Here is a 14134-nt window from a genome sequence, read left to right on the forward strand (position 1 = left end):
GTAGTCTATTGCGATGCATCCAATCAAGGACTCGGCTGTGTTTTGATGCAATGAGGTAAGGTCATCGCCTATGCCTCAAGACAGCTGAAGACACACGAGGTCAACTACACCACACATGATCTTGAGTTAGGAGCAGTAGTGTTTGCTCTGAAGCTCTGGAGACACTACCTGTATGGTACGAAAAGCACTATCTTTACAGACCACAAAAGCTTACAACACATATTCGACCAGAAGGTGCTCAACATGAGACAACAACGGTGGGACGAGCTACTCAGTGATTACGAATGCGAAATTCGTTATCATCCTGGCAAGGCCAATGTAGTAGCTGACGCCCTGAGTCGGAAAGAATACTCTAGTCATAGAGTCAAATCATTAGCTCGAAGCCTTGAAACCTAAAAATGTGACGGGTGAATCCCTGAGAGGAATGGATAAGAACTTCGTGGTCAAGGGTGGCGGAGCCGTATATCTCATGGATCGGATTTGGACACCAAAACACGGTGGTTTTAGAGACTTGGTCATGAAGGAAGCGCATAACACTCGATATTCCGTCCACCCAGGTTCAGATAAGATGTATCTGGATCTTAAAAGGTTATACTGGTGGCCTAACATGAAAGCAGAGATTGCTACCTTCCTGAGTAAATGCCTTACTTGCGCCAAGGTTAAGGTCGAATACCAGAAACCATCAGGTTTACTTCAGCAACCGGAGATACCTGAATGGAAGTGGGAGCGGATCACGATGGACTTCATAACCAAGTTGCCCAAGGCAATGGGTGGTCTCGATACCATTTGGGTGATCGTTGACAGGTTAACAATGTCCGCACACTTCCTGCCTATCAAAGAAACTGACAAGATGGAGAAACTAACAAGAACATACATTAGGGAGATCGTACGGCTGCATGGTGTTCCCATATCCATTATGTTTGATAGAGATAGTAGATTCACTTCGAGGTTCTGGCAGTCGCTACAAAGTTCCCTAGGAACTAGGCTGGACATGAGTACAGCCTACCATCCGCAAGCCGACGGACAAAGTGAGAGGACTATTCAAACTTTGGAAGATATGTTGCGAGCCTGTGTGATAGACTTTGGGAAGGCATGGGATACTCATTTAACCCTTGTCGAGTTTTCCTACAATAATAGTTATCACACGAGCATAAAGGCTACTCCATTTGAAGCCCTCTATGGCCGTAAGTGTAGATCCCCTCTGTGCTGGGCTGAGGTGGGCGACACTCAGTTAGTTAAAGGACGAGTTTTTGACAGCACTCTCACGGATCCAGAAATCATTCGGGAAATGACAGAGAAGATCCTTCAGATTCGTGAACGATTGAAAGCGTCTAGAGATTAATAGAAAAGCTACGCAGACAAGAGAAGGAAACCGTTGGAATTCCAGGTGGGCGACCGTGTTCTATTGAAGGTCTCACCCTGGAAGGGCTTGATACGCTTCAGAAAGCGTGGCAAGCTAAATCCAAGATACGTAGGGCCTTTCGAGATTATCGCTAGAATCGACCCAATAGCTTACAAACTCAAACTACCTCACGAACTCAGTAGCGTACATTCTACTTTCCACGTCTCGAACTTGAAGAAGTGTCTGTCCGATGAGACTCTTGTAATCCCACTTGACGAGATCGAGATCAACGAGAGCCTCAACTTCGTGGAAGAACCTGTACAGATCATGGACCGAGAGGTCAAGAAAACGAAGCAAAGCCGTATCCCGATAGTGAAGGTTCGCTGGAATGCCAAGCGAGGACCTGAATTCACTTAGGAGCGCGAGGATAAAATGAAACTGAAATATCCTCATCTTTTCGTTTAGTTATTTGTAATAGCTTATTTGTTAAACTCTAATTTCGGGACAAAATTCTCTCTAACGGGGGGATGATGTGACAACCCGAAATTTCTATCTTGAATAGTTATCCAATTCAATCAAGGTTGGACTCGTTTTGCTATCTTCTAGCATTATTTAGGGTCATTTAGAGTGTGTTAGGCTTAGTACATCCAAGAAATGAGTGATAGGAATTATCTGCTTGAGTCCATTGTGCACCAAGCAAGCCATAAACTTCATTATGTGGAGTTTACAACCACATCGCATGAGTTTACGGCCGTAAACTCAAGGTGGCCGTAAACTCGAGCCTTAAAACATGATATTCCACCCTTTCTTCCTCATTATTAACCATTTCAACCTCAAGAACTCGATTTCTCTCTCAAGTATCATAAGGATCTTCATTTTATTCTTCAAAAATGTAAGTGTTTCATCCTTTGATTAGTTGATACAACTCATTATCTAGTATCATCCTTTAATTTCATCCATTAACTTCATGTTTTGGGTCTGATCTTCAAGATCACCAAGAACACACACTAGTGTTTTGGGCCGAAATCAACTCTTTTGCTTCAATATCATAAGTATCTCTTTCCTATACTTGTTATCTAGTAGAAGCCTTTGATTTTCATCCTTGAAATCAACCAAATCCCACGAAACATGAGAGTTTACAGCCAGGAGCATCTCCCTTGGCCGTAAACCCATGTTAAGGCTTCAAGTTGGACATAAACTCTTCTTTAAGGCTTGGATTGAGTCTAGAACATTTCCTGCATACTTGAAGGACCTTAAACCACCTCTTTAGCACAAAACTTCATGAGTTTACGGTTGTAAACTCATAGGGAGGTAAACCCTATAGCCGTAAACTCAAGGGCCGTAAACACCTTGGCCGTAAACACCATAGTGTGGCCATACACCTCTTAGATGCAACCCTTTGTACTTCTAACACTTCAATCTAAGTGTTTCCTAAGTCCTAGGGTGTTTTCCTTACATGATTAGTTGTATAAACACTAATTATATTCATATATGTGTCATTATATGCTTATTAGGATCCGTTTGTGCCCAAGTCTTCACATGGCACTTAGCATCCTGCAAACCGATCTTTCATCCGTATCACTCACTATAGGTGAGTTCATACCCCTTAACTTATCTTTTAAATGATTTTAAATGCTTTTATGGGGGAATACAAGTTGAACTATTATAGTTATTATATCAATCACATGTGATTAATAACTATCAAACGAATGGATTTTGTTACATTTCAAACTGTGTTATCAAACAAATTGCTTCAAATCGTTTTATAAACTCTTTTACATGTTAAATTCTTTCTATTAAACTCTTTTAAACTTATACTTTGTCGAAATCATGTCTATATAGATATAGTTATATAAGTAGGATTGAAAGGACTTAGGACTGATAACTCGCCTTATTTCCTGTTCCTTGTTTGGTTGTGGACTTAGGGTATCGGTTATTTGTCCGAAGGTCGTTTGAACCTTAGTTATATATTATGTGTATGTATATAGATATAAAAGTTATTCTATTAGTTCAATACCTTTGAGTAGCAAAGGTATACAAGAATGTTCATTCATGCAAACAACATTGCTAGTAAACTATAATAGGTATAGTTTAGGAAGTCACTAATACTATTTCTAGAACAATGAAACATACAAGAGTCAGTTCAAACATACTATAAAGAGAAACAGATAAAGCATACTATAACGAGAAACAATACATACTACACACTATACACTCGAGAACATACTACATACTAGACAGAGAGAACATACACTACACTAGAACATACTATACAAATACAAGAATACTATAACTATAATGTGAGATACTACTTCATGGTTCGACAACATACTGCTGTGTCACGTTTTGTACCCAGAGTCTCCTGGATGGAGAGCGTGAATTTATGTATAGATCTATACGGGACTGACCCTCCTACACCTTGCTGCTCGCTACAGTGGGACCTGCAGGTCTACGGGTGACGAATGTCATATCATTTCGACGTATCGAACGTCGTGTTATACTAGTCGATCAAGTATGGTTACAATCATATCACATTTTACCTTAATTAAACTAACAAGTTTAAGGTAGTTAGTACATTGGTAGTTACTTAGATAAAACTACAGTACATCTTTATTTTTCCCATTTCATTCACATTGTGATCTTCTCACATAAACGGTAATGAAAACTATATTTTGGTAATGATAGTCATCCTTTGGGAAAATACTCACTTTTACAAAAGAACAAACTTAAGGAACAGTTGGGTCTTGGTAGAAGACTGCTTTAGTAGAAAATATAAGATTTTCTAGGAAGTTTACAAACATTTACATCAAATACTTACAAACTTTTACATCAAACATTTACAAGCACACTCTTCAAACTTATACAAACAATGACACTAAAATACTTATGAACTCACCAGCTTTAATGCTGATCTACTCTTTCAAAATAACTTGTATTCTCAGGTCACCAGTAGACAGGTACAGATGACCAGGTTTTAAGAAGACGGAGCTTTCAAGACTCGTCTTTATTTTGATTATTCATTTTTGGTGTCTTATAAACTACAGAACACACTTGTATTAAAATTATATTATTAATGCAATGGACGATGTTGTTGCTTGTTTACTATTATGCATTGTTGTGATACTGTACATGACGTCCTCCGCCCCCGAACGTTTCTGCCGTTCTGGTGTGGGGGTGTGACATTATGAACCTTCACCCCTTAGCTTATACAACATTCATTTCTGCAACCCTCCGAATCAATCCTTAGAAATCTTTCTTATCCTCAAGGTAATTTTTGTAAAGCTACCCAAGCATACATAATCTAGAAATTACAACTTTAGATACCACAATGGAGCTCTTGGAATTCTTCACTTTCTTTAATATTTCATCTTTGATTTCACCACTTTTTGATTTTTGGTATCTTCAATATTTGATTCTTTGGAATATTGATCTTTTGATCTTCATACTTGATAGCTCCAAAATTCTAACAACTTTTTGGTAATTTCTCTCTTTTTTTTCTCTCAAAACCTACATGCTTAAGCAAAGGTGCTTAACTTCAACCTTTATTGGTTAAATGTATTAGTCTATGTGCAATGACTAAATAAGCTCTCCTGGATGGATTTCAGGTTTAGGCTGCAAAAGTTATTATGCCATATAAACTACTAGATTACCTTTTCATAACTCATGACTTTTCACTAGGAATGGGAAGCCACAAATATACTATAACATATGTTGGCTCGATTAAACATTTGAGCTCTCATTGGATCATCCCATATAATACTAGCAACTTAAGTTCAAATTATCATTACTAGATTAATTATTAGATTATTGCTCCAAATCTATTAAAATTTATTTCTAATTTTTTTTAAATTTTTTAAATTTTCTAGCAATCTACTTTTTCGACCCCCACCCCACACTTATTACATACAATGCCCTCATTGTATGCATAAAATAAATTAAAAGCATTAAAAGGGAGAAAAAGGAATTGACTCCCCTAGGATAGAAGTGGCGAGATCGAATTCTGAAAGTGTGGAAAAAAATGTGCATCTTGAATATGGACTCTTCTGGTAAGGAACTTGGATCTTGAACACGTGAGATATGCAAATATGCCGAAAAAATATAGAATCAAAACTTCAATCTTCAACAAATGTGGTGCAAGTCTTCAAAGCGTAACGAACAATGTGGGAAAACATACGCCACATTACATGGTAGAGAAAATGAGCCATAATAACCTCCATAATAATTCCAAGAAGAATGGTGGTAACCCATATAATAAATATGAATGAAAAGCTTCAATTTCGTGGGAATTTTAGACTCACGACGTGAGATGTAAGGGTCACGACGTGAGGCCGCAAATACGCGCAATATGGAAACCTTCATAAACAAGCTCACGACGTGAGGTTTAAGGTCTCACGACGTGAGAACTGGGCAAACATAATACCAATCTGCCAATTCTTCTTTTAAATTTGTGCACTTCAACCAATGTCTTAATTCATTAAGACTCTTCTAAATTCATTATTTTTGACTCTTTCTCTAACTCTATCTTCTCTCTTGACTCACCCCACACTTATTTTAAATAGTGGGTCTCGACTCTCGACTTTAAACACTCGTGGCTAAACATAAACGCACTCCTATCTTGACATTCCTTTCTTGCGATTCCTAGCAAATCTGAAAAATAACAACCAAAGAAGAGAAAAAATAACATAATATCTTAATAGTCTTACAATCCAAAAACACACCAAAAACAAATAAAAAATAAACTAAAAATAAACTAGAATATCAATCATCATCTTCATCCTCGTTCACTCCGCTTGTTCTAGCCCCATCTCCTCTCGGGTTTTGATAAGAACTCCATGTTGGGCAAATTGGATAATGACTTCCCAAATGAGGGGGTTGCTCTAAATTCAAATGCCGCATCATATTCTCTACCGTCCCACCAATCCAGTTGACACTTAAAGACAAATGATCAAAATATCCCGACATGTCTCCCCCAAAGTTGGTCCTCCCATGGGTGCACTTAGTTGCACCAGTTGTCCTCTATCTCCTCTCCCTCGTACATTCCTTCTTCCTCTCACCCTCGGTTGTTCGGGTTGCTCGCGGGGTTGTTCAACATCATCATCTTGCGGTATACTCCAATGCGACCCATTATTTATAACCATTCACATGGACTCCAAAAAACCCATAGTAAGATCATCTCCAGGCTTGAGTGTCAAAGTCCTGGTCAAACGAGGTGCAAGAAGGCCATATGATTCGGCAAGGTAGGTAATAAAATGACCCTCATTGATAGGGCTACCAGCTTGTGAGATGGCAGCTTCGCTACCCAAATAATTAGCCAGATGATAGGGAATGTTGCAGAAAACTCTGGGCGTAACCATGCTCCACAAGAAAAAGAGATTCAAACTTGTTACTTTGTCCCCATGTCACTTATAGTTGAATGAAAAAGTGATCAACCGATGAAGTAATCGGTGGTTCGGGGATCTAATATGGCTTTCTTGTGAAACACCCGAGTGAAAAGCACCATTTGCAATCGAACACCAAAAAGCATATCCAGATGCACCCGGTAAATACTCACGGGCTGCAGACCTCATGAAGAGCTCAAATACTGGTAACCGGGTTTCCTGTTCTTCATATATTCCCCTCCACCATGCAAACTCTACGAGGCTGCACTCCCTGAACTCGCAACCTAGGCGGAAAACCAGTGCCCTTGGGTAAAAAGGATCAACAGTAGCTGCTTCAAAGAAGACAGAGCAAAGAACTCAACACATAGCTCTTGATAAACCGGGCTATTGATGGAGAATAAATTCCTCCAACCGTTACAGGTGAAAGAAAAATCGTCCACAGAAAAGTGTTTTGTTAAAAATGGAGCCATTCTCTCCATCAACCCAATCTGCTCAAACCGGACCCAGTCAATCCTTGGGGAAATAGCAAATTCCCTGTTATGTAACCACACTAATTTGTTTGTGAAATTGGTGAGCACAGTGGTAGACATGTCCATGGGAAGTCGGTACAAAACATGGCGGGATGACACATGTCCTTGAAATTGTTCATTTGATCCCCTGGAAGCCATTCCTCTGCAAAAACAAATAAACAAGAAACCAAACAAAACACTCCATATGTTAAATGGGTTAGCAGAAAAAACAGTTTACTTTTTCCCAGGTCTCACGTCGTGAGTTCTTAATCCTTATCGAAAATCGAACATGACAGGTTAGAAATCTGGCCAAAAATCTCATTGGGGTTTACTTCTAAAGCAATTCTAAGCACATTCAACTAACATGCAGTAGATGAATCGCATTTTTACGGCATAAATTCGACATTCAAACACAAAACAAACCCTAACCCCTAATTTCAACAAATTATCCAAAATTAACCATTAGAAGTAAGAAATATTTACCTTAGAATGATGTTTACGTAAGCACAAAAGCTATATCGCAGTAGATTTGACCAAAATCAAATGTGGGGGGGGGGGGGGACCAGGAGGTTGTCGCCGTTCGTGGGAGTAAAAAGTGATATGTCAAATGTATGCTGATTTCTTTAATCTAGTGGTCCCGAATTTGTGTAGCTCACGTCGTGAGATTAAAGAGCTCATGTCGTGAGTGTCGTATGGACTAAACTAATTGGGCTAAAATGTTCGGGCCATTCAATTGGACTCAAATGTGCTTAACGAAATGTTGGGCTTAAATATTTTATCCCGTATTACCCTTTTGGACTCATGTTGTGAGCAATGAAGCTCACGTCGTGAGCTCGCTTCTGATTAAAAAAATAGCATTTATATTAAAAATCTTGAATTTTTTATCCATTTAATTTTTAGGAACCCCCACACTTAATGTTTAACATTTATAAAATTATTGGATAATGAGATGATCAATTTTCCTAAGAACTAAAAAAAATGCAAAAACTAAAAAGAAAAGAAAATTCAAACCGAGCTCGGGTTGCCTCTCGAGAAGCGCATCTTTTTAATGGAGTCGTGAGCTGGACTCCGTGCCTCCTTAGGTTGAGTTTTCCGAAGAGTCCATTACCAATTGAATCTTTTGCTCATTCCATCGTCTTTTATACGCTTGAACTCGTCGGATATATGCTTTTTTCAAATTCTCCTTTTTAGCTTTCATCTCATTTGCATCGAGCTTTCTTTTGGTTCCTTTATTTTCTTTTAACTTATTGTCTACTTTTTCCTCTTCCTTCAGCTCTACAAGAACCATCTTTTCATCCATATTCATGCTCTTTTCTTCGAAAGTAACCTCGTCCTCGTCCTCGTCACTCGATAATTCGTCGCTTTCCTTGCTTACCCAAGAGGTTGGATTTGTGTAGGCAATTACTTCAACTAAAAATGGAACGGATGCTCTCGGTTTCGTGCGTTTGACTTGTTGAATTGTCTTAAGTTCTTCTTCCATTAGCTTCTCCAATTCTCCAAGTTCATCTTCTTCATCAATATTGAAAACCTCACCTTGAACATCACTCCCTTGGAAACCATCTTGGACTCCAAAAGTTTCCTCTTCATCTCCCACTCTCAAAGTGAGCTTGGACTCGCAAATATCAACCAAGGCTCTAGCTGTATTTAATAAGGGGCGACCAAGAATAATTGGAACATCGACATCTTCTTTCATGTCCAAAACCACAAAGTCAATTGGAAAAACAAAATTCCCAATTTTTACTAAGATGTCTTCTACAATGCCCCTGGGTTGTGTTACTGAACGGTTTGCCATGTGAATGGTCATTTTTGTAGCCTTCAACTTCGGAATATTGAGCTTCTTATAAAATGATAAAGGCATTAAATTTATGCTAGCCCCAGAATCGGCTAAAGCATAAGTCTTCAAATTGTTCCCAAATTCACATGGAAGAGTAAGGCGTCCAGGATCTAATATATTCTTAGGTAACTCTCCCAATACAACTTTTGAACTTTGCTCACTAAGAAGAACCTTGGGATCTTTCTTCAATTGTTGACGAGTGTCTATCAAATCTTGTAGGAACTTCGCATATTCGGGAATTTTAAATAACGACTCAATAAAAGGAGTATTTATTGAGATACCCTTCAATTGCTTTATAAAATCTAGATGCTCCCGTTCTAGTGGATGAATATTAGCTCAGGACGGAAACGGTAAAGGAGGACGATAAGCCGGAACAGCTGCTGAATTTTTCTGGTCAGACTGGGCCCACGTTGTGAGCATAGAAGGCTCACGTCGTGAGTTCGGTTGTTCAGCAATATTTTTGTCATCAAGCTTTGTCTTCTTCGGCTTTGGTTCGGATGGTCTTGGATCCTCTTCTAGTGCTTCTATGAACTCAGAAATAGCCTTTTCTTCAGTCTCGATCATCATGACATGGGATTGAGTTTTTTTATCGGGGAATTGTGAAGAGAATTTTTCGTTTACCAAAGTTGTTAGTTGACCAAGTTGAGCTTCGAGATTGTGGATTGATGCTTGATGATTTCTTAATAGGGCTTGCTGTTCAATCATCATAGCTTGTTGATCTTTCATCATCTTCATTTGATCTTTTAGTGTTGCATCAGTATCATCATGCATTTTCTCAGAAGCTTCCATAAAACGAACTTGCATGTTCTCCAAGTCAACTTTCTTCTCTGCTGGTGGTTGCTCTTTTTGGTAGAATCCTCGACCTGTCTTTCTATATTTTTCTTCCTTTTGCTTCTTGTATTCATCATATGGCAGCCACTCCTTCTTTGGTTTTCTCCAGTCTTCATCATATTTATCCCGACTTGAGTAGCAAACTTGAGCTTTTTTATACCCATTATCATCTAAGTGGCAGTCTTTGGTCAAGTGTGGACCATTTCCCCTTTCACATCCAACTCTAATAGCATGTATTGTCTGGTCCATCTTTGTCATTCTCCTATCCATAGTATCAAGCATGGCTAGTACATCAGCTATGTCTGCAGATTCTCCACCCCCGCTTCCTTTAACTCCATCCAGCCTTGGATTGTGGTATTCACGAGAATGCTTTGCAAATTCTTCAGCTAACTCCTTGACTTCCCCCAGATTTTTCTTAGTTAGTGGTCCTTGAGAATCAAGGAGCTGCCTTGTCATAACATTAACACCATCATAAAATATTGAGACTTCTTGTTGTATGTTAAGGTCATTTTGAGGACAATTTCTTAATAATCCTTTGTAGCGCTCTCATGCCTCATAAAGTGACTCACCAGGATTTTGCTCAAAATTGGCTATTGCCTTCTTGAGTTTAGCTATCTTGGAAGGTGGGCAAAATTGTTCTAAAAACCACTCGCGCATTTGGGCCCAAGTAGTGATTGCACCAGGTGGAAGTGCCTTCAGCCAGTCTTTTGCAGCTCCTTTAAAAGTGACTGGTAGCATCCTCAACAAGACTGTCTCTCTAGGAACATTTGGGACATTGAAATAGTCTGCTATGTCATTAACTTCATCCAAATGCTTCTACGCATCCTCATGATCCTTTATAGAAAATGGTACATCCTTAAGTGCAGTAAGGATATGTCCTTTCAGCTCAAATGTGGCAGTTCCAGGGATTGCAGGTTGTACTAGGCTAGGACCAGCATCATCTCTAATTTGCTTCTTGTAAGCTCCCATGGACATATCCTCAATGTTTGCCATCTCGTTTTCTGGCTCGTCTTCGGGTTCACTTCTATGTAGTTCGAATTCTGGGTCGGATTCATACTTGGATTCTTGTGGGTTGTATTTTTTTATCAAAGCTTTCAACCTTTGATGATGTACTAGATTCTCCCATTTTCTTTCCTGACTTCTTTCCAAAAACTGATTTGAGGTCTTTGAAGGATGACTTCTTCGGTGTTTGGTCCACTCCTGCGTTCTTATCCGACTTCTTGTGAAGGGCCGACTTTGGATCTTCAAGTGGTGCCACCAAAGGTGTGTTGGAACCTCTGTTCATGAACTTCTACAAAATAAACAAAAAAAACGTAAAACTGAACTAAAACAACAAAACAAAAAAAAACGAAAAACTACTGAACTCACGTCGTGAGCAATGAAGCTCACGTCGTGAGTTTAGTACTGAAACAGAAATCTAAGCTGATTTTTTTTTGCAGGTTTTACCCCACAAAAAAGGATCGATTAACCTACAACAAATAAATCAACAGTCACATAAACCGTTCCCCGGCAACAACGCCAAAAACTTGATGCATGCAAATAGCTACACCTAATTTTAAATTATTAACCAAACTAACTTAACTAACTAAATTGCACCTAGGCAGTGTACCTAGTCAAATTATAGAATAGAATGGTAAGTCGGGTGTCGATCACAGGGAACAGTTTTAACTAATTAATTTACCTACTACTGAGTTAACCTAAATTTCTAGCAAAGTATTGGTTTTTATCTAATTTTGCAAGTTTAGATGGACTTAATTCTTAACATAAATTCAATCAATAAACAAACACTTCTGTTAGTTCGAATCCACTTTCCCTCAATGGTTTATAAATTAATTATGACTACTCTTGTTGGTTACCAAGTAAAACATTATTAGCAATTCAATTCTAAATTTACTAATATCAATTAATTAATGTAGATCTATGTATGTTCACACGTAATTTAACACAGAATCAATTATTGAATAATATTGGAGATATGTAAGATTTGGTTGACATTTAACTAATTAATTTACCTACTACTGAGTTAACCTAAATTTCTAGCAAAGTATTGGTTTTTATCTAATTTTGCAAGTTTAGATGGACTTAATTCTTAACATAAATTCAATCAATAAACAAACACTTCTATTAGTTCGAATCCACTTTCCCTCAATGCTTTATAAATTAATTATGACTACTCTTGTTGGTTACCAAGTAAAACATTATTAGCAATTCAATTCTAAATTTACTAATATCAATTATTCATGTAGATCTATGTATGTTCACACGTAATTTAACACAGAATCAATTATTGAATAATATTGGAGATATGTAAGATTTGGTTGACATTTAACTAATTAATTTACCTACTACTGAGTTAACCTAAATTTCTAGCAAAGTATTGGTTTTTATCTAATTTTGCAAGTTTAGATGGACTTAATTCTTAACATAAATTCAATTAATAAACAAACACTTCTGTTAGTTCGAATCTACTTTCCCTCAATGCTTTATAAATTAATTATGACTACTCTTGTTGGTTACCAAGTAAAACATTATTAGCAATTCAATTCTAAATTTACTAATATCAATTAATTCATGTAGATCTATGTATGTTCACACGTAATTTAACACAGAATCAATTATTGAATAATATTGGAGATATGTAAGATTTGGTTGACAAACACAAATTATGGTCATAATATGAGTTCTCTAGCACAACCTAATTTAATAATTTAATTACTTTTCTAAGATGGTTCGATCTTAGCTCTAATAACCTAATGTTCACTAGATTACTAGGTATTCAAATTCATGCAGATTAATGGTCATTAACTACACAAAATAATACATTGAAGCAATCTAATATCAAATCAAGCATGCTAGGTGTACCAATCAAACACAAGACATAACCAACAAGCAAAGTCTAAACTAATATATTAAAACCATGAGTTCCAGCTTCATCTAGCTAACAGAAGCAACTAGATTTAGCTGGACATTCTAACAAATAAGCTAACACAAGTCATAATTAAAAGCATGTTTAAAAGTACCAAACTAAATATCGAATTATGATTTCTTCTTCTTCCTTGGTGTAAAGAACAATTCCCAGGCCTTCTTTTTCTGTGATTTTCGATTTCTTGAACTTCTCCAAGTCGGCCAACTTCTTTAAATCGTAGGAATCAAGTCCTATTTATACTTTCTGAATTATCCGCGCTCACGTCATGAGATTATGTGTCTCACGTCGTGAGCTCAGTATCTATCCGTGTTTGACAAGGATTCCTCTACGCGTTGTTTATCTTCTGGAATGTCCCAACTCACGACGTGAGCCTTCAATACTCACGTCGTGAGAGCATATTTTTTGCTGGATTTTTATCTTTTAAGTCTTCATCCTCCAAAGTTCCATTCTTTAACGCTTTTAGTCCCTTTTCTTCAGAATGTCTTCTATTTGGCTGCAAAATACATTTTAACCTTATAAGTATCATTATTCCATGCAAATAACCAAGATATTAATAAAAATGTACTTAAATATTGCCTAAAAATATGTATAAATATCGAAATATCAGTTCTTACTGCATAGCTTGAACCCAATCTGCATGATCAAGAGCAACTTTAACAGTTTTAGGCTCAATTTTCGAAATGAAAGAGTTAAACATGCAAAATTACATTTTAGAAAATAATGCAGTTTGCTTCGCTTTTTGTTGAGTACGAGTAAGAACTCCTGATGAAGAATCTCCGATCACTTGAGATGGAGGATGATCATTGGTCCATTTTTCATTGGAGGATAGTTCTGATCATAGGCTGGATCAATTTCAGCGAAAATGTCTTCGAATTTCGATTTTGCATCCGAGTCATTATTTTCGTTATTCTCCCCTGGAAGTTTGCATGTGACCCGCCATTCAAAATTGAATTCTCCCACTGGAGAGGAATATCGTTATTAAAGTTCTGAATGGAGCTCTCCCCTGGATTGGAGCATCAAAAGGTTTTGTTTGAGGTTCATTCGGAATTGGTTGCTCAAGAGGAATCTCTATATCTTCAACAACTTCATCAACAATCTTGATCAAGTCATCTTCTTCATTGTCTTTTGCATTTGATTCCGAGGAAATTGCTTTGTCAGGTTCATCAAACAAATTTAGAAAATCCTCATATAAACTCATAAGAGGAATTGTCTTGGAATTTGTTGATGGAAAAATTCCCTCAGATTAACAATCTTCTTTTTATATTTCTTCATGTAATTGTCATCAAATGTAACGTAGTAGGTTTCCTCAATATT

At 37.5% G+C, this 14134-nt stretch overlaps 1 non-coding gene across 1 annotated transcript; it reads left to right on the forward strand.

Annotated features, from left to right (window-relative positions):
- Positions 1-10396: 10396 nt before the first annotated feature.
- Positions 10397-10503, forward strand: LOC145161920 (small nucleolar RNA R71). Its single transcript, XR_013738777.1, has one exon. It is a non-coding gene; the product is annotated as a small nucleolar RNA R71 (small nucleolar RNA).
- The last annotated feature ends 3631 nt before the right edge of the window (positions 10504-14134 follow it).

This window comes from Lactuca virosa, chromosome 2 (assembly GCF_052849685.1).
Source record: "Lactuca virosa cultivar CGN04683 chromosome 2, Lactuca_virosa_CGN04683_v6, whole genome shotgun sequence".
In the NCBI taxonomy this organism is placed as follows: Eukaryota; Viridiplantae; Streptophyta; class Magnoliopsida; order Asterales; family Asteraceae; genus Lactuca; species Lactuca virosa.